The following is an 11,354-nucleotide window of genomic DNA, read 5'->3' as shown; positions in this document are numbered from 1 at the left end:
ATATTTGAGATGATTCTTGCAAACTGGTTCAAACTTGAGAGTAGCTGAGATCTGTCAGGTCAGAACATTACTCCTCACTCCCATCCTCTGGCTCCTCTGGCTCCTCCCATAGCACCTCATCCTCACTGCCGTCCAGGGCATTTGAGATGCAACATTTTTTAAACCCGTGGATGATGCTCTTTGGGGAAACTGCATCCCATGCGTCAAGGATCCACTCACAGAGCAAACGTACCGGAGGCTTCTGAATCTTTCCTGTCGGTGTGAGTGCGTGATCACCAGGCAGGAGCCACTCTGTGTATTTCTTTCGCAGATTGTCTTTGAATGGTTTGTTGACCACAGCATCCAACACCTGCAGCTGACTTGTCATTGTCCCCGGAATGATCACTAAGTCGCCGTTCATCGCCTTCACTTGTTTTTTGACTGGATCAGACAAGTGTCCACAAAATGCATCCAAAATCCGCATGTTCCTCTTTTTTCTGAGTCCCCCACGCCGTCTGCCCCACACAACCTTGAGCCAGTCCACTACAAGCTCGGTTTCCGTCCAGCCCTTTTCCTGGGCACGTACAATAATGCCAGCTGGCATCGCCTCCTTAGGCACTGTGTTACGTTTTAAAACCACATACGGAGGGAGTTTGGTTCCGTCTGCGAGGCAGGCTAACATGACGGTAACGCGGCTCTTCTCATTTCCAGTGGGTTTTATAATAACAGATTTCTCACCTTTCTTGTGTACAGTCACAGGTGTTGGCATGTCAAAAAACACAGGTGTCTGATCAGCATTGCCAATCTGATCCAGTGGGTAAGAGTGCTTTTTCCTTAAGTTGATCACATAGCGCTGAAACGACAACAGCTTCTCTCCAGAGTCAGAGGGCAGGCGCTGGGCTAGACTTGTTCTGCGTCGCAGCGTTAGTCCGTTACGCCGCATCATTCTTTTGCACCAGCCGAGGCTTGCTTTGAAGTCAGCGGTGGGTATGTTTAGCTCTTTGGCTATTTCCACGGCCTTGAGCTGAATGACAGCTCTGCTGATGGGCATCCCGTCCTTTCGTTTCTCGTCCACGTACGCGCACACCCTCCCGTCGAGCTCTTGGAAGCGGACCTCCCTCACAGACCTCCCTCTGGAATCCCTCCTCTTGATTCTTGATCTCTATCTGGTGTCTCTGCTCCTGATCAGCCAGCTTCTTGCAGCATTGTTCTTCAAGACTGGCACATTTTTGTTCTTCCTGCTTTAGCGTGAGCCTCAGCAAGCCTTTTCCTTCAGGCTCGAGCACCCTGCAGATCTGCTGATCTTTTACTACCAGACGTTCCTTCAGGTGCCTGAGCTCTTGCTGCCAGCTCTCTTCTGATCGCTGCATTTTTTTAAGCTTTGCGTCAGCCTCTTCAAGCCTTCCCTTCATGTCAGAGAAGGACAACGCCAGATCACTGTGATGTTCCTGTGAATCATCTAAATCACATTTTTGTTCTTCCTGCTTTAGCGCAGCCTGCGTGCTGCTCAGCAGGGCCAAGGTGTCCGTATGAGCCTCAGCAAAATTTTAGAATCCTGCTCCAGACCCCGTTCCTCTTCTTCTTCTTCTCCTTCTTTACAATGTAGTTCTGTTGAAAGGAGGAATTGGTTTTAGTTTTCACATCCACACTTTTAAACCTCCAAAACCAGGAGTGACGGGACAAACAAATCTGCGGCTGCTTACCCAAAGCTGCTGGAGTTGCTCTTGGAAGCGCTCAGTTTCCTGCTTCCTCTCCTCCTCTTGCTGTTTTCGCAGGGTCTCTTGTTCCTGGAGTTTCTCCTGCAGCTCTGACTGGTGTTTTCTCCACTGCTGAGCTTCGGTCTGCCAGGACTCGATCAACGTGGACAGCTGCTTCTTCAAGCAGTCGTCCCTCTCTTCCCTCATCCCTCTCTCAAGCTGCTGTCTCAGTCTCTCCTCTCTCTCACTCATCTCACGCTGGTCCTTCTCTCTCTCCTCCAAGAGCTTCTGCTGGAATTCTTCCTGCATGCTAATGAGCCTCGGCCTCATCCACGCCTGCATCTGCTGCTCTTTTTCTAAGAATTGCAGTTTCAGAGCCTCTTCTTTCTTGGAGAGCTCTATGTTACTCGTCTCCACTGTCTCAGTCTTTAGTCCTCTGACGTGGTCTCCGTGCTCCGGACTCTGGTGGCTGTCGTTGGGTCCTTTCTGCAACTTCTCCTCCAGATCAGAGCACTTCTCTTGGCTCACTGTGAGATCAGCCCTTGCCTGGTTCAGCTGGGTCAGGGCGTCCACATGAGCCACTGTTCTTATCTGGCGCCTTGTGATGGTCCGGCTCAACTGCTCGTCCTTCTCAGCCAGCTGTTCTTTTAGCTGCCTGACTTCATGTTGAAGCTCCGTCACTGACCTCCGCAGCTCTTTGTTCTGCTTCTGTATCTTCTCCATTGCTCTTCCTGTTCTTACTTTTATGTTTAAAATGTAGATCACTTTAGCAGCTTCTGTTCTGTTATTCTGTTATGTTATGCTGTTTCACTAACACAAGTAGATAGTTTTAGTATATAGGGATTTATGTTTAGGACTAGAGTTGTTCTTCAAGCCTGGCACATCTTTGTTCTTCCTGCTTTAGCCCAGCCTGCGTGCTGCTCAGCAGGGCCAAAGTGTCCACGTGAGCCTCAGCAAGCCTTTTCCTTTCAGGCTCGACCCTGCAGATCTGCTGATCTTTTCCTACCAGAGGTTCCTTCAGGTGCCTGAGCTCTTGCTGCCAGCTCTCCACTCTTCTCCTCTTCTCTTCTTGAAACAATTTTGATTGACATCTGTCAGAAGTCTGTATGTTTTGTGATGTGAAAAATAACAACCTTTATCCACCATTTTTAAAGCAAACGAGTGTTTTTTAGCACAATAATGTAGATATAATAGAATGTCCAGGTTGGAGCTCAGGATCAGAATAATTTAGTCCATTTATCTTTTAAAGAAAAACTTCATTAGATTGAACTTCGTCTTTTGTTTCTTCTTTTGTTCCTTTTCACTGAGGAGTTGCTGCAAAGACAAAGATCATTGATCAGATTCAAGAATGTGACATCTGTCAGAAGTCAGAACCACAGAAGGAGGTGGAGGCAGCTCACCTGCAGCTGGACGATTCTCTCGGTCAGGAGTTGGATCTCCTTCCTGTTGGAGGTCTCCTTTTCCTGCAAGATCTCTTCATGGTTCCAGAGCATCTCCTCCAGCTTCCTCTGGGTCTCAGTCCAGATCACTTCACACAGTGGGAGGTCTGACGCCATCTGTTTGGTCTTGGTGAAGTTTTAACAGACCTCCCTCTGGAATCCCTCCTCTTGATTCTTGATCTCTATCTGGTGTCTCTGCTCCTGATCAGCCAGCTTCTTGCAGCATTGTTCTTCAAGCCTGGCACATCTTTGTTCTTCCTGCTTTAGCCCAGCCTGCGTGCTGCTCAGCAGGGCCAAGGTGTCCACGTGAGCCTCAGCAAGCCTTTTCCTTTCAGGCTCGACCCTGCAGATCTGCTGATCTTTTCCTACCAGACGTTCCTTCAGGTGCCTGAACTCTTGCTGCCAGCTCTCTTCTCCTCTCCATTCTTCTCTTCTTGAAACAATTTTGATTGTTGTCCTTTGAGTGTTTGAACGGTTCTCCTCCCGCTCCTGCTTCCAATGCTCCGGCTCCTTCTTGGACATGGGGCTCAGCCTGTCTTCATTCTTCCAGCTCTGTCCTCTCGATTTCCTCACACCATCCAGAGCTCTGGAAAACAACTGAGTGAAGAAGCACAATGACAATTTACAACAAATGCACTCTTGTTTTCAATCCCCTGAATTCAATGGGATGTAAAGGGAGATGCTCCAATGCATGTTTGGATTTGATTGACTTATATTTTGAGATGATTCTTGTGGAGATGCTAAGTATTAAGTAAATAAATATATTATAGCAACGGACACGTATGCTATTGCTTTCAAAATGTCACTGAGTGTCAGTTTAAATTAAAACACAAATACAACTACTGTTATAATCAACAGTCAGTGACGTAATCAAATAATTGGGAACAAGCCAGGGTGGTGTTTGAGTGAATCCTGATTGAAGCGTGTTACCTTGCTGACTCCTCGATGTGCTGTTGACATTCTGGTGGATTAGAAGGTTTCCAACTGCTGTAATAATATCACGTTTCCAACTGGTGTAACAATATAACGTTTCCAACTGGTGTAACAATATAACGTTTCCAACTGCTGTAACAATATAACGTTTCCAACTGGTATAATGGTCTAACACAGGGGTGGGGAACCCCTGGCCTCCGGGCCGTATACGGCCCACGAGACCATTTCTACCGGCCCGCAACGCAATAAGATTTTTATATTTTATATGTGCACTTTTACAGTGGGACCATTCGCTAAACTCCGCGATCTGCGAGTAGCAGCGGTAGCGTATTTTTGCCTTTCGTATCCTGAAATTTCTTTCGTAACAAGAGGAAATATTTTCCCGTTTTCTGAGATAAAACAGACGGTTATGTTATGTCCGAGTCAAGGTCAGAGTCAGTGAACACAGCATGTGATGTACGTAGTGGGCTGGACTGATTGACACGGACGAAAAATGCATAGCGAAACACGCTAAACTCGGCGAGTTGAAAGGACAGATAAGTTTGGGTAAAATTAACGCTCTTCGTCGGAGTTTGGAGGCTCAACAAGCAGCTTTCACACGACCATGTACCGACAGAGAGAATATTACACGTGCAAGTTTTGTGGTGAGTGAATTAATAGCCATGAAGCTGAAACCTCACGCCGAAGGAGAGTTCATGAACGTGCCTTGTAGCCGCCGCTGAGGCGCTCGCGCCGGACAAAGTAAAACTGTTTCAAAGTGTGAAACTTTTTCGTGAATAACTATTGAACTAAGACATACAGTATATTGTTATGATTCCAGTGGCTAACGGTATGTTTTTATGGTCAAGATGTCTGTGTAAATTCTCAGTCATCCAGGTCATTGTATCCAAGGTAGTTTTCTCTGTCAACTGGACTGGGTTTCTTCTCTTGAAGACTGAAGAAGCCTTCTGGATAGAAGGCGAAACGTCTTCAAGAGAAGAAACCCAGTCCAGTTGACAGAGAAAACTACCTTGGATTTTATGGTCAAGGAATCTAAATATGTAGTCAAAGTATATGTGGGACTAATATTTATGGTGGAAATCACAATATGCCAGGAATTGTTGCGCTTGGAGGAGGTCTGCGCTCTCCCGAGTGATTTCTATTTGTTATTATTATTGTCTTTATCTTTCTTTTCATTTATTTTCTTGATTATCTTGTATTGCAGTTTTTGTGAGTAGAGGCCTCGAACAGGCCCTTACGGGTCTCTTGCCTCAACTCTGCACCTCTTTTTTTTTTATTGTTTTGTATGATCATGTAAACATATTTTACTTGTTTGTCATTTTATTCTATTTTTTGGTGATTTTATATGCATGTGTGCTAAATAAATAAGTTTCCATGTTGCTAATGCACAGATTGGTGCAGTATAGCAGAATTATGGCATTAGAGCATAATTGTTCCCTACAGTAAGATGAAAAACATGACTCCCTTTAAACCATTTTTAGACAGAAATAAAAAAAATCCTGCAAAAAAAAAAAGTTGTCTACTATCATTTAAATATGAAATCTAGAATTCAAATTTTGGTTTGATATGAATGATCCAGCGACACCATCAGATATCCATTCAAATGTGCATGAAATGATGAGGGCGGCCTGCTTCACTTCTGAGTGCTCCCCTCATGGACTTGTCATTATTGGGAAACGCTATTAAGAGACTTAAAAAAGCAGCTCATAAAAGAGCCCTGATGTGTTAACACACATGAAGAAAGCACATTTTTTCTAAATACGTGCATCACAGAAGTCCAGCCAGGAGCTTCTCATATCTCAAAAGCCTGTTCCTTCACAGAACACTAGCAGATAGCAGGTGCTACGTTACCGTCATTGCTAACATAAGTGATGAATTCACAGCAACATCAACAATGACCACAGGAAGAATGATAAAGGAAATATCAGGCATTTGGTTTATCACTGGTTGTGGCCACTATGAGCAATTTCAATCAAACTTTTATTCTGCCTCGACTTAACAAAGATTTTGGAGAAATATTCACAACTCGTGAATATTATCTGGTGCGGGCTAAATTCCTGATGGGAAGCAACCAGAAGAATGCAGGAGAATCTTCCGAGGTTTGAATCTTTGAAGAGTGTAAAACAGTTCGCTAGAGGGAAAAGCCCGGCTGGATCTGTGATCTATGAATTATTAATTGTCAGAAACCAGATGAGAACCCAAATGCGACACACGAGTCTGGCTGAACACCGCTTTATTGTCGGACACAGACAACAGACAGGATTCACCGGGGAGCAGAACAGAACAGTCAGGAACAGGCAAGGTCGGAACCGGGCAGGCAGGCAAACAGGAACACGCTGGAAAGTCATCGGGAACGAATAACGATCTGGCAGAGAGCAGGTGTGTCTCCGGGGATTAAGAAGAGCGCTCGTTAGAGTCCTGATGCACAACAGGTGTGCGGGGTGAGGCGGCTCACGGGCATGATTGCTGCAGCTGTGACACAAAATTGATTTTCTTTCTAAAATTTGATTATGCGGCTTTTAATCAGGTGTGCTCTGTAGTCCAGAAATTACGGTATCTGGTCCGATGTACATTTTTAAAGTTTTGTGTAAGGTTTTTTCAGCTGTTTGTTGAACACATTCTGCGGGGTCCTGCTCCTCACCGTGTTTCTTTGTGGATTAAACGCATCAAGGTACAGTCAACATTTATTTCCTGTTTTTTTATGTTTTTTTTTTTTTTTAATGAATTGTTTTTTCTTCCTGTCTTTGTAAAACAGGCCAGTTATAAATCAGGAGCTCTCCAATATTTTCAACGAGCTCTGGAGGTCCCGTACGTGTGTCACTAGCAACTATTTTAATCAGCTCATCTGCACTTTTTCTGTCTGTTTAAAACTAATTTCTGTCAACAGGGTTCACCAAACTCCTGGATAACTATGAGAGGTCGTGGCCGAAGTGGTCACAGCAGTGGAGCGGACGGAGGTTAATCTCTTCCTGGATGCAGTTTGAGAGACAGAGGTCATGAAGGTACATGTTGCAGCAAGGCGCACCTAGCAGAATAACACCTTAATAGCTGTATAATTCCTGTATATCACTCGCATTTTGTTTCCTATATTATTTGTCTGGATTCAAGTCTCAGATCTTCCTTAAGTGATTCTTATTTGTCTATTTTCTACACATTTGGATGAGGCATGACAACAATCATACCCAGAAAACCTGTGACCCTGTCAACACTGGAAATCCTGACAGTAAGCGAAATATATACGTATATATGCTGTATGTGTGCGTCTATTTATTGTAAATGTGTTGAAACATGAGGTTTTTATTCAGTCATTCATTGTCTTACTGTCTGTGTCATAGAAACAACAAATTCTGACAAGAGCTGAGGATCCCTTGAAGTACTGGGTGGCACGAAAGACTTTATATCCTACGCTGTGGAAACTTGCATGCAAGTATCTGTGCATCCCAGCATCATCTGTTCCCTGAGAAAGGATATTTTCTAAAGCTGGGGAGCTGGTCAGCCAGAAGAGGAGCAGACTGAGGCCTGCAACAGCAGGAAAAATGATATTTCCTCAATTAAAACCTGTGAAAAGGAAATAACTTGTCTGCTTCTGTGAATAATTATTCCAAATCAAACATACAAGCCCCCAAATGACAAACCATTACCTTTAAAGGTTTTCCTGAAAAACACTTTTCACACACACAAAACAATGTTTCTGAATTCAAACACCATGATCATTGCAAAGTAGGAAGGATCTTTAATCCTGTTGGGGACTTTTAGTACAGTTTTTAAATAAATCTCAGTGTTCAATAAACCCTTAACCAACATTGAACCCTTAATATAGTTTGCATTTATTCTTTGGGTTAATCTTGAATGTGTTTTAGAGTAAGGGGGAGAGCATCTGCATATTTGATTGTAAAGAGGACATAATCATTATTTGGTATGAATGAACAAAACACCTGGATGAGCACACAATGAACTTTATTGGTGTCATGGGATTGAAACAGTGCCGATGCTTCAGTCGTGCTCTTCAGAGGCTGCTATGACTTCAGTTGCCCACCAGATGTCACCGTCACTGAAGTCTTGAAGCTTTGAATGTTGTTCGGCACAATTGTTAGTAGGAAAGCCTCAGCACTTCATGAGGCTTCACTTAAACACCACTACTTTCAGCTTGGATAAGGGCTCTGTGTACTTTTATTGAATTTAAAAGGGAAGAATTGTTAGCTTAACTTAGCCTGGATGGCAACAGAAGTCTAAGAATTGAATTCAATGTATAAACAAAAGATGCATGTGTCATCAAATGGCTTTTATTAGCTAAAATCCTCACACGCTGGGCTGCTGACAAGCTTCAGACGTGCTGCCTCTTTGCAGCCCAGTTCACAAAAACCCCACCGTTGGCCTGTTTCAGCTCCATAAACAAACATCTTTTCTCCTAAATGAATGTTCTGGAAGGACGTGTGTGAGCTCCAGGTAGTGTAAACGAGCGAGCCTCCGCCGGCCCGCCTGCTCTGTCACCAAACAGATGAAGTGCAGTAACGCGGAGAGTGTAACAACAGTAATCACTTAATGAAGTTCATCAAAGCAGGAAAATAAAGGTCACTGACACCCCCGCTTGATGGGCCCAGGCTGGGTGGAGCGGTTTCCTGACTCTTCCCCGTTGGGCGAGCAAGGCACACCTGAGACCGGTCTGTTATTATCCACACCTGCCGTTCTCCATAAAATCCCGATCAACTCTTCACTCAACGCCGATTCCTTGTTCACCCCCTGTGTTTTTTCTTGTTTTCAGCCTCACTCTGTCCTGAGCGTCTGCATTTGGGGTCTTGACAGTTCATAACAGTTAAACTGTGATTCTCTTCTTAACGTTCTCTCTTGACCACTTCTGTGACTCATAGAAAAGTCCCAGGTTCGATTCCCAGCTCTGGATCATTTCTGCACTCTTTGGGCGTAGTGAAGTCTTTCGCCCACTGGCTGCTGCTTCTTCAGCTCCATGCCCGTCTTTATTGTACTTAAAGTCCAAGTCAAAACGTACATCATCTCAATCCTCATCCTCCTCCCAATTCTCCTTCACCTCCTCGGCAGGAACTCGTGCTCTGTTGACCCCGAAGTGATCTCCTTTCATTATATTCATCAACCATTGATTGGCCTTTTTCTGCTCTTCCACCTCTATAATGGTCTGCTTCAGCCTCTGCTTTATGTGCTGGGTAGAGACCTGATATTCCTTGAGGAGATTCTGGTACGCTATTCTCTGGTTTCTCTCCTTTTGGAGATACTCTTCCATCTGATCAATCTGAGCGGACAGAATGCTTTTCTCCTCTTGTAGCTCTATAAGGTCCTGGCTCAACAGCAATTCCACCCTTTTCTTTATGATTCCACAGGGAAAGGCACACAGATATTGTGACTTTCGGAACATTTTTTGAGCAAACATGTTTTTTTATTATCTTACTTCAACTGCAACTATACGATTATATACTATATACTATACTTTGGGACTTTACAAGGTAAAGGGAGTGAGCCATTATCTTTTGCTTTGATGCCTAAAAGCCCAAGTTCAAAGGCAACCTTAGCGGTTTGATCAGTTAATCAGCTGATCAGTGACCACCAATGTTCCCTCTGAACTGCGCGCTTGCGCAATCGCGCACTGCTTGCACATACTCTGCGCACAAGAAGATCTATGCAGCGCACAAAATAAAATTAAACAGAAACGTATTAATTAATATCTCATTTTAGAACTGATATAATCTAGTTAATTAGACCAGTAATATTGTTTTCTGTACCGTTTCGCAACGTAACTCAATGAGCGACAGGTGTCCATCCAATGATACGATACAGTTACGCTACGCAGCCAATCAGCATTGACAGCGTTTGCGTATGTGCCCTGCCTTTACTCGCCGTGCACGTTAGCTGGGTAACAACAGACGCAAATGCTAATCCCTTATCATGGCGAAACGAACGGGCAGAGACACATCCACTCATCAAGCCAAAGTAAAGAAGAAATGCGGTTCTTTTAAGATGGAATCGCTGTCTGTGTGCAAATAGAAGAACAAGCGATGACACTGAGTGACTCTTCCTATGGTTAAAGCAGGACTCTCACATAGAACATAGTACACCTCTAATAAACAACAAGATTTTTGCCTTTTTCATTTTATGTGCTGCTGTCATTTGATTCTTTTAATAAGCCATGTAACTTGCTATGATCCAAGGTTTTGAACAAGCGTGATATTGGTGCGTGGCCACAGCGTACCCATCTGATGTTGCTCAGTGGTCCTCAGTGTGCTCAGGGAGCTTGTGTGTCTGCTGAGACACATGAAAAATTAGAGGGAACATTGGTGACCACTCCATCACCTACTACTATGTTATCCACTGCTAATACGACTCTGCAACCTGCTCAAAGGGTTTCGATGATTCCGCCACCTCCCAGAGTTATAGTGGAGGACGCCTTCAGTACAGAGTATTTGGGTAAAGGGGAGCTAATTGACTTCTCCAATTCAACCCAGTGTGTCATATAATGTTACCTTGAGACAGAAACTAATGGCTGATCATTCAGCTGGTCAAGTCCGTGCCAAGTTAAAACATGATGCTAAATGGAGAGGGTTAGGATTTGATTCCTCCACCATGGATATTGCAGAGCCGTGGGCAGGCAGAAACTTGTGTACTTGACCTTCCATTTTAGAAACTAAGGCAGAACCATTACCTTCAGTCTGTCAGTTTTCTTTGTTGTCATGGTTATCTTATCACCAGAAAGCTTCGACTGATAGATTCATGGCTTTATCCATTAACTTGTTTAAACCTAGGAGTCATTGCAGCTCTTATGGAAATTTGCCATACATTAACTTGTCAGATCAACACGAAAATCCAATGACGGCAGTACCTGACCCCCTGGAGGTGAAAACAAAGGAGAAAATTATTACATGTTTTTGTGCGAATGACACGTACAATGGGGCAGGGAAAGGTCCAGGGTAAGGTTCGATGGGTCGACCAGCCTGACCATGGACAATTTTTTGATTTTGTTTCTGAGTGTCTAGTATGTGTTTGCCAAACTCTCCCCTAATATAACCTTTCAAATTGGCTTGGAGTACCATAGGTGGTCGCCATAGACAGAGGGAGCGTGACAGAATTGTCCCGTCTAGAGTGTTTTGAAGGTTTTAACTGAAAGAGGTCTGTCAGATGGGTTTTTCGCTCTCACACTCCACTAAATTTTTGCAAGCTAATCACCCTTATTTAATCAATCTTTTGCTCATGTATATCACAGTGTACTACTTTATTGGTCACCGTCATGTTCAATTAGACTGGATTGTCTTTTTATTTTTCGAGGCCCTGCGTAGTCTCGAAG

At 44.0% G+C, this 11,354-nt stretch overlaps 2 long non-coding RNA genes across 3 annotated transcripts; both read left to right on the top strand.

Annotated features, from left to right (window-relative positions):
• The first annotated feature begins 3,253 nt into the window (after window positions 1-3,253).
• Window positions 3,254-5,562, top strand: LOC130520962 (uncharacterized). Its single transcript, XR_008949133.1, has 2 exons — window positions 3,254-4,890; window positions 5,093-5,562. It is a non-coding gene; the product is annotated as an uncharacterized LOC130520962 (long non-coding RNA).
• A 513-nt stretch (window positions 5,563-6,075) lies between these two features.
• On the top strand, window positions 6,076-7,889 carry LOC130520961 (uncharacterized). Of its 2 annotated transcripts, none has more exons than XR_008949132.1 (5): window positions 6,076-6,719; window positions 6,804-6,856; window positions 6,936-7,056; window positions 7,213-7,271; window positions 7,384-7,889. It is a non-coding gene; the product is annotated as an uncharacterized LOC130520961 (long non-coding RNA). The 2 variants fall into 2 exon arrangements; XR_008949131.1 differs by having other exon boundaries at window positions 6,080-6,719; window positions 6,936-7,050; window positions 7,384-7,885.
• Window positions 7,890-11,354: the final 3,465 nt, after the last annotated feature.

The sequence above is a fragment of the Takifugu flavidus genome, unplaced genomic scaffold (assembly GCF_003711565.1).
Source record: "Takifugu flavidus isolate HTHZ2018 unplaced genomic scaffold, ASM371156v2 ctg613, whole genome shotgun sequence".
Classification (NCBI taxonomy): Eukaryota; Metazoa; Chordata; class Actinopteri; order Tetraodontiformes; family Tetraodontidae; genus Takifugu; species Takifugu flavidus.
The sequence above is the reverse complement of the archived record's forward strand: the minus strand, read 5'-3'. Positions and strand labels throughout refer to the sequence as shown.